This window comes from Lissotriton vulgaris, chromosome 6 (genome assembly GCF_964263255.1).
Source record: "Lissotriton vulgaris chromosome 6, aLisVul1.2, whole genome shotgun sequence".
Taxonomy (NCBI): Eukaryota; Metazoa; Chordata; class Amphibia; order Caudata; family Salamandridae; genus Lissotriton; species Lissotriton vulgaris.
The window spans coordinates 211,742,825-211,755,347 of NC_141694.1; the positions used below are offsets into that span (position 1 = coordinate 211,742,825).

Here is a 12,523-nt window from a genome sequence, read left to right on the forward strand (position 1 = left end):
TTTCTTCTTTCGAAAGCCCCTTTGGGATAGTTTGACATTTATTACCTATGTGGAGATTGTCTTTCATGGCACCGACCTGTAGACAATAAGTAGTCAACCTGTGGTCAGAACCAATAAAATATTTATCATCATTACCGTTGAAAATGAGGATAAGTTGAAATAACCTTTGTTGTATGGGTCCCTTGAGCACCCTTTACACTTAGACTCTTAGCATACATTCCTAGAAGCCTAGCAGATATTTCTCGCCTGTGTAGGGAGGGGCGTTCATCCTGCGCTTCTCACCGGGTTCACCCAGGACAGCGTGTGCCTCTCCCTCTCCCCCCCCCCCCCCTCCCCCCCACATCCGACCCATCACCCCCACCCACCCTCCACCCCCTGTATCTCCATCACTGCTCCCCTGCGCGTCTAATTGGTGCTTGAAAGAAGTAATAAAGCTCAGGGCACGGACGCTACCAATCAGTTCGATGTGACGAGCTCCGCTGACGAGGAGCACACGAGGAGACAGGTAGCCCGAGGGCTCGGACGTGTATTGGTGTGTCCACTCTTCCTGTGACGGACTGTGCCCGATCGGGGCCACTTCTGAATGGACTGTTGGGCGTGGAGGGCTAACGTTTTGGTGCGGAAGTGAAGCTTTTTTCCACACTTCTGAAGGAATATGTGAACTGAAGCCTCCCAACCAGACAGGTACAGTAAACAACTTCTACTTTCTTTGGCATCGCGAGGTTGAGCGTTTACAGGGCAGACAGAGCGCTTGCAGTCTCTTCGTAAATCTAATTATCTGGGAAAGATACCGCGTGGTAGATTGATTTACCGCCATGAAGTAGACATATTATGTTTAAGTGTTTATTGCAGTGTCATTCAGTGACCTCTTCGCGTGTCCCGTTACAGCTGCTCATATGGTTTTCATGAAGAGCTGCACGTCAGGAAACCAGCGCTGTACACTTTAAACTACAAATATAGCAAGTGAGGTGCGCTGATTTAAAGACGGATACATATGAAATACACTGTGTACAAATGAGTATTGAGTCTGAAAAAACGGGCACATAGATTAAAATATACCCCAACTGATCAATAGATAGATATAGATAGATAGATAGATAGATAGATAGATAGATAGATAGATAGATAGATAGATAGATAGATAGATAGATAGATAGATGGATGTGCAGGAGCTAAATCTAGAGCACATATGTAAATATGTTATATGTGTATTTTTATAGCACATCTTGGTCCACTTGCATGGCTTCTAGGCGATGTCGGGCTACTGGGTGTGCATGAAGCGTTCTGTTCACAGCAGTGTTTCCCACTGGTGCGGTGCTTCTTTGAGGTGGTCGTATATTGCTACTTTCCCCAGTAGCTGTATACTGGGGCTCTGGCTCCCCTCTCTGTGTATGGTTCTGTCTGTTCCGGTGTTTCCGATTCCACTGTAAGGGCAAGATTCTCAAAGGTTTATGTTGGTATTACTTTTTTTATGCAAACCCAATCATAAACCTGTTTGGGATTAACAAATTGCATTAGTTTGTATGGAAAACGAACGCAAAGCAGAGCAAAACTCTGCTTTGAATTACTTTGCATCACAGGAGCGTAACATGGGTGTTCCCATGCAACCACTCATGCTTTTTGATTCAAAACCTTATCTACTAACATTGGCAGACAGAGTTTAGCGCCAAAAATAAATACCGCTGGCAAGCCGGTGTTAAAAGGAGAAATGTTGTAATTTCTCCTTGCTTTTCTGAATGTGCATGTATGATGAACTGTGCAGCACACATACAAACTTTGAAGTGCGTCTACTCACAGTATTTTGTACAGGCAGGTTACTCTGCCTGTACCAAACCTGATATAGACTCAGTCATGTACCCAGGGCACAAGTCCTAAAAATAGAAGTGGGGGGACGCTCCAAGTTAAATGGTGTCACCGGAAGTGACGTCACGAAATGTAGTAACTCATTACCAAAGGTTACAAGGCGATAGGGGCAGGTTCAAAGGGCATCAGCAGCTCAATGAAAAACGGCAATCGCACAGCCAGAGCTATTTATATAAAGAAAGTCAAGCATATCACCCTCGCACTAGTTGAGCTAGACCTGTAATCAACAGCAGCGTTAACTGTAACATGCACTACCGTCTTTACCACGCCCCCTTTGACCACAGTACCATAGTATCAAAAGAGTTGTATTTCAGACGCGAACTTCCACTAAATCTCAGGACAAGCGCTGGCTGCAGTACCCGGGCTCAAGAATGTCTGCATAATGAACGATTTCCCTGCAGACCGCCCTAGGTTTGGAAAGAGGACCTGCATCGAGCAGGAGAGCATACCTGCCTGCTCGAGGAGTTGTACTGGGCCTGCCAGAGAAGCCAGCCTGATCCACACGCAAAACGGGGAGGATGTGGTTAAAAGAGCTTTGTTCGCACTCTCTCTACAATAGGAGGTGAGGTTTGGTGAGTGCTGAGCGCGCACGCAGGTGCAGACTCTGGTATTGACTCCATCTTTTGGGCAGGGGGGATGGCGTCCACCCAGTAAAAACCTGATAAAATAAGTGGGGGCACGCCGTCCACCCGCGTGGTACCCCGACTCGAGCCCTGCATGTACCCTAGGGCTTTGGCGCTAAGGTGTTTGCCTGGTGCAGAGCAGTTGAAATCGGCGCCTTTGGTAGGAGATGGGAGGAGAGCGCCATATCTCTCTGAATATGGTGCTCTCCTGCTATCTCCTTCTAATGCAACGCAGCCTCTTTGGGTGCTGCGTTGCATTGCCTGACAGCTGCGGGAATCTGGGCCCAAGTGTCTTACTGTCCCAGTATGGTCCTCAGGACACTATTCACTCGGCCACTCAACTATTTTGGCAAGGTATATATTTAAGTTTCTGACAATGTAATCTTTAGTCCTGAGTTTTAATTAAGGCTTCTTAGCCTCACCAAAGTGCCCATTCCTGGGTACATCACGTCATCCTTTTGTGCTTCAGATCCCTTATTTGGAATATTTGAAAACACAGACAAATGGGCTAAGTTCTGTCGAGAAGAGCGGTATCACAAAATGCTCAAAATAAAATAGTTTTTTACCCATATTGCTAAACATTCTATGAACTTGTTAAAACAAAAGCATTTTCAAGACAGTTTAATCTTGGCTTTTTGAGGTTTTAATGTTGATCTTGATATATGGTTTGTAGATGTGCTGGACCATTCAAAGAGTTAACAAATGTGCAAAAAAGTTATTATTTTTTGCTTACAATCAACATTAGGTAATACATAACATATTACACTGTGCATTAGCATATATTCATATATATATATATATACAAACATATGTACACACACACATACACACGCACACACATATATACACATCCTCTGCTCCTTTCCTCAGCTGCTCTGATGGCACAAGTATCTGGTCAAGAAGTTCTTATCACACCTGCTATACTTTGAATCTTTTATTGTGGTTCCAGTTAAACCAACAGCACATTACAACAAAATCGACAATCTATCGCTCCCCCCTCTATCCCTATCCCTCTCTTTCAGTCTCTATCACTGTGTGCATATATATATATATATATATATATATATATATATATATATATATATATATATATATATATATATATATACACACCAACACATACATATATTGCTGTAAAGACCAAAGGTTGAAGTAATGTTATAGTTAGGTGTTGAAATGAATTAATAAATAAAGTTAAGAAACAAAAAACACAGTAATTCACGAGATCAATTCAGCGAGCTAACTATAACTTGAGGTCCTGCTGTGCACTGCTTGTGACCTTATTACATCACTGTACATTACATCACTCATAACTTGCTAAATGGCCTCATTGATGACATCACTGATTACATAATCCAAGCTACTGCTCCTAAAAGTGCTTTATAAACTTCTAAATCATTTTAGAAAACAAAGTTGGTTCGTAAAGGGCCCACAAACATATACAGCATAGATTGCCTATATGTACTTGTGTCTATGTATGAAATACAAACAGTATAGTACTGGAGAAAAGTTTGATTCAGTACAGTAGACGTTTTATGATGACACATTGGTTGCAAGTAACATTTTAAGTGCAAACAATACTTTATTTGAAAAAGGCAGAGACTAAGTGCAACTAGTGGGAGTTGCACATTTTCCTTACATATAGGTTGTGGCTGAAATTAAGTCCTGTTGCCACAATATGTGAGAAAAACGAAGGTGTCTCCTTATAATACATTAATCACTTGTGCATTTTTGTGCACATGCTGGCATTAAAGAGTTGGTAGGCAGTGCTAGCTGCCATTTCTAAAGAAATTGGATAAATATAAGGTGCAGATATTTGTTTTCAGAATTTCAATGAAAATTGTAAGATATTTAATATTGTTGAAGAATGTATATTGTATGGGTGACTCACTTAAAAACTGTTTAAGTCAGAAGTGTATAAGGGTTTTTCTAATGGTGTATGCTTTTCTGCTCATTTCTGGAATATATTTAAGGTATTTTTTCCAATGTTAGGAGGGTTATGCACAACACCTAGTTGTGCATGCCTTATTATTGATACATCCACAGATGTGAAGATAGTAACTTACAATTCATTGCTACATTCAGTTTTTAACAACAGATTTCAATAATGCAAATAATGATTAAACACTCTTTTGAGTATTATCCAAGGTTTAATCAGTTGCTGATTGCATTGATGTCTACGGAGACATTATGTTTCTCATGCCCCCGCATATCACCTAAGAAAACATAATATATAATAAATATGAGTGATTTCACAGACATGCTTTATGTCCCGCATGTTGCAAAAGGTTATGCCACTTAGCACTACAGAGGGGATAGAAATTTGGGTCTACGTGTGGCTTTCTGATTACCTTCCAGTCTGAATAGCATAAACAAACTCTCTTAATCATTTGATGATGTTATCTGTGATGTCATCAATGATGTAATTGGAGATTTTATCAGTGATGTCATGAGTGGTGTAATTTTACATGTCATGAGTGATGTAATTCGTGTGATCATCAGCAGCCTATATTGGGGATGTAAGTTTTAGTTAGCTCATTGAACTATAATTGACAATTGTCAGTTTTTTTTAAATTTTAGTTTTGATTCCTTTCCACACCAAACTATAACCTTACTTAATTTTTTGTTTTTTTCAGTGAATTTCTATAGTTATTTTTAGATTGCAAACTAAGATCTCATTACCATATTGTGATGATGATGTCCAGTAGTCGAGATGTAGTTTAAATAGGTGTATGTAGTCTTAGATGTAGGTTGGTAAGTTCATGTAGAGCATGAGCACCCTGCTTGCTGCTCAGCCCATACTCCAACTGTCACACCTCACCTTAGAGGCACCCAAACATTCCTTTCATTATCACCACACCAATATTCCATGCAGGACATTCACACTGGCTGAGTAGCAAGGAAGAAAGCAACAGGAGAGAGGAATAAATAAACAGGATAAAATATTGACAAGAAGAATGATGAAGAGCGATATAACGCCAAAGTACAAAAATGCAAGTGTAATAAAGCATGAATCAGAAGAACCATAAAAAACATTGAGAAAAATACACAAGATAGATAGATAAATATACAAGGAAGTGCAACAAAATAGCATTGAAAATATATAATATACAAAAAATAGTTAAATAGTTAATATACAAGACAAAAAGAAGAAGTGCATCAAACATTACTCAGCGTTGTTCATCTGGATTTAACATTGAGGCTTGCAGCTGTTGTGAGGAGATGCACTCATGGTGAAAAGACTCGCGCAGCCACAGCAGAAGAAGTTCAAGTGCATGCTTATCCTCCAGGGTACCGGCTTTCTTAGTACATATGAGGTAAGCCTCATGCATAACTTGTGTTGGAAACACAGTCTTGGGATAGTGGTAGCTGCCTGACCCCACTAGAGGCAATAAAAAAAACTCACCACTGTAGTGGGCACCTCTGGCCGCCAGTACAAAACTCTGTGAGGTACTTAAATCTTCTCCACACAAGCCATGCAGGCCACACCCCAATGAAACGTTGGGAAGTAAATCCAACATGTCAGCTTTAGCTTTCTACGCGCCAAGCACTGTCAGAATAGTTCAAAACATCCTGGTATCACAACACATAGATGGCTGTACAGCTTGTTACAGTGCAGAGATGATGGGAACATATATGCTTAATATGTCTGCCAATAACTTAAATCACCTCTGCCAGCATTATCTACTTTGTAAGTGACTGTTCTAGATTCGCACAGGCTGTCACAGTATGATGAATGAAGCACACCCTAGCCTGGGCCGTCTGTTGAAAAGGACACTACTAGCACTGCTGCAGGGCATACTGTCACTCTCTGTACTCTCAGTTTCCACTGGTTTCTTTCTTTAGGGTTTCTTTCTCTGTAGTTCTTTCAGGCTGTGATTTCTTGTAAGCTTACTTTGTAAGTTTTTCCTCTGTAAAATTAACTTCTTCAGCTTAATCACGTAGTTTCTTTGCTAACTATAACTCCAGTTTAACCTTTGTTAAACTGGTTAAAAAACTGTCCCCTTTTAATGTAGATTTGATCATGTTACCATATGTAACTATACCATCTCTTTAAACTATTTTTTCAGTTAATCATTGGGGTTTTATAAATGTAAGGGGAGATCACATTACCATACCTAACTATAATGTCTCAGTCTCTGTCTTTCTATGTATATCTAGAATATGAAAAGACCCAGATTTCCAGTTTGCAGTCTAGTTGTTAGTGTTGCGGGGTATGGGTGCTTTTAGGCTTTGAATATAAAGTATTGACCTCCTAGTCCGGCGCAGTGGGGGATGTCTAGGTTGAAAACAACAAGCCCACTCCCCAAATGAGTGTAGAGGACAGGTTTCCTGACCACTCTACAAATTGCTGCTTTATAGATACATTAGATCTTCGAACTATTAGACGGTCATGAAAATATTATTTGATGATAGAAAATATTGTCATAGGGTGACCACCTCGCGCTGTCATCATACATACTGCTTCCAGTTCAGAACTTTACATCCGGAGATCATTGCTATTGGGTGGTTCAGTTGAATTAGTTCGAAATTAAAGCAAGCCAAGACTACAAATCACACAATACATTAGGATGACACAGAATCCCAGGACAGGAAATTATTTTGTACAGAGCAGGACTCTCAGTGCCAGGATTCCCTCACAGGTGATTAGCTGCGCTTTCCAAGTCTGGTTTGATAAGATTTTCGTAATACCATGGAATGAGCTGATCACTGACATCATTTAAAAAACAACAATATTATGATACAAAAATATTGCCTCAAAAATATTGTTGACAAAAATATAGTGTCCCTATACTTATACTGGTAAGCACATAAATATCGCAATAAAATATTGTTTCACACTAGTATCTTTAAAAACATACAAAAATATAACTATGCTTGTGAACAAGCAGCTGCGGCTGCGAAACGCGGTGGGTGTTACTGCTAATAAATCTCACCATGGAAGCAATTGGGCCTCAGCTTGTTGTCTTTTCCGATGAATTATAGACAACGTTTTGTTGGATTGTTTCGGGGTTAGGCAAACCCCGCTGCGGCCCGACATTGAAAGTGGCGCGGGCGTATATCGCCACTTGTGTTGGAATGTATATATATATATATATATGCCACAAACGATAACCTTCTCACAAGGAAACCCAGGGACACAGCGGGGTACAAGTAGGAAGCCTTTAATGACCAGTAACACCAGCATGATGCATTTCGGCTTTGACGCCTTCTTCGGATGCCGCATTACTTTCAGGTATCACCTCCTCCCTCCTTTGAACTGCCAGGGCACTCCCATTTGATGAGAGCTCAGCCTATCCTGTCGCTTGGTCGAACTGCAGCGTTGTGGACGACTACAGTTCCCAACATGCACTTGAAAAGTTCATGTGGCAGCTGGATTCAGTTTTTGATCGCGCTGAGTTATTGCCACGCAAAGGGGGGCCATGTAGTGGCTGGTGACCCCGTTTTTCACTCTCGGTGTACAAGGCTCCCTTTGTCCCCAACGTCCAAAGCCTCAGAAGACTGGAACACGGCAGGGTCGTGAAGCGGGAGGAGCTCAACCCGCCTCCCTGTAAAGTTACAGTCTGCCACCGGCAGCGACCACTTGCTCGGCCCGTTCCTTGAGGCGTTCCTGGATGAAATCACTACTGTGATGAGGGAACAGGTTTGCCAACCAAAATCCAGGAAACTTGACTTGGACGGATCCCTGTATCACGCTGTTGGCGAGCGCGAAAATTATGCCACAAACGATAACCTTCTCACAAGGAAACCCAGGGACACAGCGGGGTACAAGTAGGAAGCCTTTAATGACCAGTAACACCAGCATGATGCATTTCGGCTTTGACGCCTTCTTCGGATGCCGCATTACTTTCAGGTATCACCTCCTCCCTCCTTTGAACTGCCAGGGCACTCCCATTTGATGAGAGCTCAGCCTATCCTATCCTAGCCTATATAAATATACATATATATAAACACACACACTCCTGGTTCACAATCCTTCAAAGATGAAAAAACCAGAGTCGGAGCCCAAATGCAGTACGGTGCTTTCAGATTTTAATCGGCAAGAAAAAACACCCGACGCATTTCGAGATCAGCCGATCTCTTGTGAACAAAGCCAGTGATGGCTGAAACGCGTTGGTCCGAGCTGGAGAAATAAAGTAAAGCTGTTTAAATCTTACAAACGCTGAGTGCCGCATCCTTGGAGAGAAAATTGTTTATGGGCCCTGATCCGGCCCCATTGCAGAGCACCCACAGTTGAGCGCATAGAGTCTGAGGATCGCTTTGGTGGAGAATATATATATATATATATATATATATATATATATATATATATATATATATATATATATATATATATATATATATATATATATATATATATATATATATATATATATATATATATATATATATATATATATATATGTAGAAGCAAATGTCCCAATGGTGAGAGGAGCTCTGTAGCTGGTGCCGGCGGCGAGGTTCAGGACACCCTCGCAGGATACCTCACAGCAAAACAGTTTCAATAAAGAAACACGCCGCACACTACTCCATAGGTTGAAGGTTTAGGTTTATTTTCTGTAGGATCCCCACCTACGCGTTTCGGACAACAATCCGTCCCTGGTCATGGTACAAACATTAGTCCATCATTGCTTTCCATATTTTATACCTGTGGTCACCACATGGCAATTAAGGTGCATTGTGGGCACAGTAGTTTTATGGATTAGTGTAATTCCAAATCTTGCAAAGTAAAAGCCGGATCCCAGCATTTTCACAACACAACTAGTGCTCATTTAATTATATTAATTGGTGAAAGCCATGGCGCTGGGTGCAGTCCTCGGACTGTGTATGATGTGGCTAAGTATGCTCACATTTAAATGCGCCAATTCCACCTTCATTTTGAGTATAGTGATGGACTGAGTGTCCTAACTGTCAATAATGGCTAAGTGCCAATGAGTATTCATTGAGTCGCTACATGCTGTAGATCAACAGAAATTACGATGCATGAATAATTAAAATCATAATCATTTTCTACTTGTCACATACATTGAATTCATGTTGCTTGACTTAGTAAGAACAGAAACTGCTTTGTTACTACAAAATGTCATTGTGTCATATCACACGAGAATTGTGGACTCTAGCAAATATTCGTCATAAAGTTTTGATACGGGCACCAAGCCTATAAATGTACATAAAGTTCCTCATCGGCATTGAGACCCCAGGGGCTTCTTGTTTTGAATCTGATTATTAATTTTGACTCAAGCCTTCTCAAATTGGTTACTCTGTCACCACCTCTCTCATTGTCGCCAACCACCGCTATTCCTGAATATTTCATGTCTTTCCAGGTTTTCCCTGGATGTGAGTTCAGATGTTTCGCTGTTGCGTAGGTCTGGTCATTGTTCTGGATTGCTCTTGTGTGTTCGAGAATTCTCTTCTTTAAAGGGCAAATTGTCGAGCCAATATACTTTTTACCGCAGAAACATTGAATTTGATATACAACAAATTGTGAATCACAAGTGATTTTGTTCCGGATATCAAAAATCCTGCCCCTGGGATCAATGAGTGATTTCATATTTTGGCCAATCTTACATGCTTTGCATGTCATGCATTTGCTAAAACCCAATTGTCTCTTTTCCAACCAACTTTGAGTTCTTGTTTGTTTGAAGTGGCTGTTGACCAGAGTATCACGGATTGATGGAGCTTTGCGATATGTTGCTAGTGGGTTATCGCCGATTAGACTACCTATGTCATTGTCTTTCTTTAACACATTCCAGTATTTTCGCAGGACTCTCCTGATGTTATAGCTTTCCTTGGAGTATGTTAATATTAACCGTGGTTGCTCATCTCCTTCATTACATTCAATTGGACTCGTTTTTGTTATCAGTGTTTCTGCTCTGGTTTTGGCTCTTGCCTTTTGTTCTCCCTTGATGATGTCAGCATGTTTGTATCCACGCTTGGAGAATCGATCTTTTGTCTCTTTAAATTTGTTCTCCATTTCGGTTTCTTCTGAGCAATTCCTTTTCATTCTTATAAATTCCCCATAAGGGATGCTCTTTTTTAGTGAGGTGGGATGGAAGCTGCTTCCATGTAATACACTATTTGTTGAGGTTGCTTTTCTAAATACAGTTGTTTCCAGTCTATTATTTTTGACATAGACTTTGGTATCAAGAAATTCTATTTCTTCTTTCTGTATATTTGACGTAAACTGTAGTCCAACTTCATTCTCATTGAGAATTGCAATGTATTCCACCAGTTTCTGTTTGGTTCCCTTCCAAAGGAGGAACAGATCGTCTATAAATCTGAGCCATATAACCACATCCGTGGTGTACGGCTCATTTTCCTCTCTCCAAGCTATGTGTTTCTCCCACCATCCCATGGTAAGGTTCGCATAGCTTGGAGAGAAAGAAACACCTATGGCACATCCGCAGGTTTGTCTATATACTTTTTTGTCAAAGGTAAAGACGTTATTATCTAGGCAGAAAGTCATCATATCAATTACCATGTTGGTATGTCGTAGTTCTGATATTGGTCTCTGACCCAGAAAGTACTTAGTTGCTGTCAGTCCAATGTCCCGCTGAATAGAAGTGTATAGCGAGACAACATCAATTGTTGCTAGCCAGTAATCAGGTTGCCAATTCACTCCCATGATGATTCTAAGGAAATCCCCAGTATCCTTAATGTAGGAACTTAAGGTTGGAACAAGGGGTGCCAGAAAGTAGTCCACATATGAAGATACATTTTCGCACAGTGAGCCACAGCTCGATATTATTGGGCGGGCAGGTGGTTTCACTAAAGTCTTATGTATTTTCGGAAGAAAATATATCGTGGGCATTATTGGATGTGTAGTTGTTAGAAACTTGAGGTGGAGGTGCTGGGGACAGCAGCTGGAGCATCCCCTGCAAGGGCTCTAGTTGAAGCCCTAGCAAAGTTGTTCGGGTGGATGTTCTTCACGTGGTGAATCATTGTGTGTATGCTGAAAGAGTAGTGTTTGGTTGGATTCCGTCTCGACAGCACACTCCCACAGATTTTACATGTGACCTTCGGAGCATTTACTTTCTTCTGCCCCTCTGGATAGCTGAAGAATTGCCAAATAAAGACTCCTTCATCTTCTTTGCACGTGGTTGTTCTTGAAGAAACTGCACATCTGAATCAGACGACAAATCTTCTGGCTGGTTTTTCTCTTCCATTTTCTCAGGTTCAAAAAAGCAGGAAAAAAGCTCCAAAGATCCTTCTCCGAGCAAAGTGAAAGAGATAGTGAGAGAAGTGTGCGGGGTTTTTGAAGATTCTGGAAAAGAAACTACTATGAACCAATCAAAAGTGTTGTTTTCGAGTCACATGACCGCGATCGTCGCATATGAATGACGTTTTACCCGATTTTCATAAATACTTTGAAAAACGTGAAAAGGAGGCAGGATAGAGACTCCCTGACCCCCAAAGCCTTCTCATGGGGTCCCTGAAGGACCCCGAAGGGCAAAAAAACCCTTTTTTTAAAAAAATAAATCGCGAAGTGCGCACACGTTGCACGCACCCTTGAGGCAGAAGGGAGTCAAAAACAAAAGTGGAGAACGTGAAAAGGGAGCGGAGTAGAGACTCCCTGACCCTCTAGGCCTCTCAGGGGGTCCCTGAAGGACCCCAAAGGGCAAATAATTTTTTTTTTTTAAATCGCGAGGTGCGCGCACTTTGCGCGCACGTTGGAAACAAAAAAAAAATTAACAAATTTGACTGTTTGTATGTTGATTGAAGATGTTGACTATACTGTTCAACTTTATCCAAATCATAAAAAATAGGTGAGCTATTGCATATTATAGGAAACAATCAATGTATTACAATATACATAGGCAGTTTGTTGAAAAATAAATATATAAAAAATATATTAATTGATACAGAAATTAGCATTTTAAAAAACTTTGAAATCCACTGAAAAAACCATAGGTTTCACACACCTTATAGTTAGGAATTAGCATTTAAAAAGCCTCGCAAAGTCACTGAAAAAAACAAAGGTTTCACACATGTTATAGTAAGGAATTAGCATTTAAAAAACTTTGCAAATTCACTGA

At 40.8% G+C, this 12,523-nt stretch overlaps 1 protein-coding gene across 1 annotated transcript in view; it reads left to right on the forward strand.

Moving 5' to 3' along the window:
• Positions 1–569: 569 nt before the first annotated feature.
• Positions 570–12,523, forward strand: part of OPN5 (opsin 5) — a 455,021-nt gene continuing 443,067 nt past the window's right edge. Inside the window, exon 1 of the mRNA XM_086925160.1 lies at positions 570–684. The gene's annotated coding sequence lies outside the window, so the exon portion shown is untranslated. The remainder of the gene's footprint in view (positions 685–12,523) is intronic.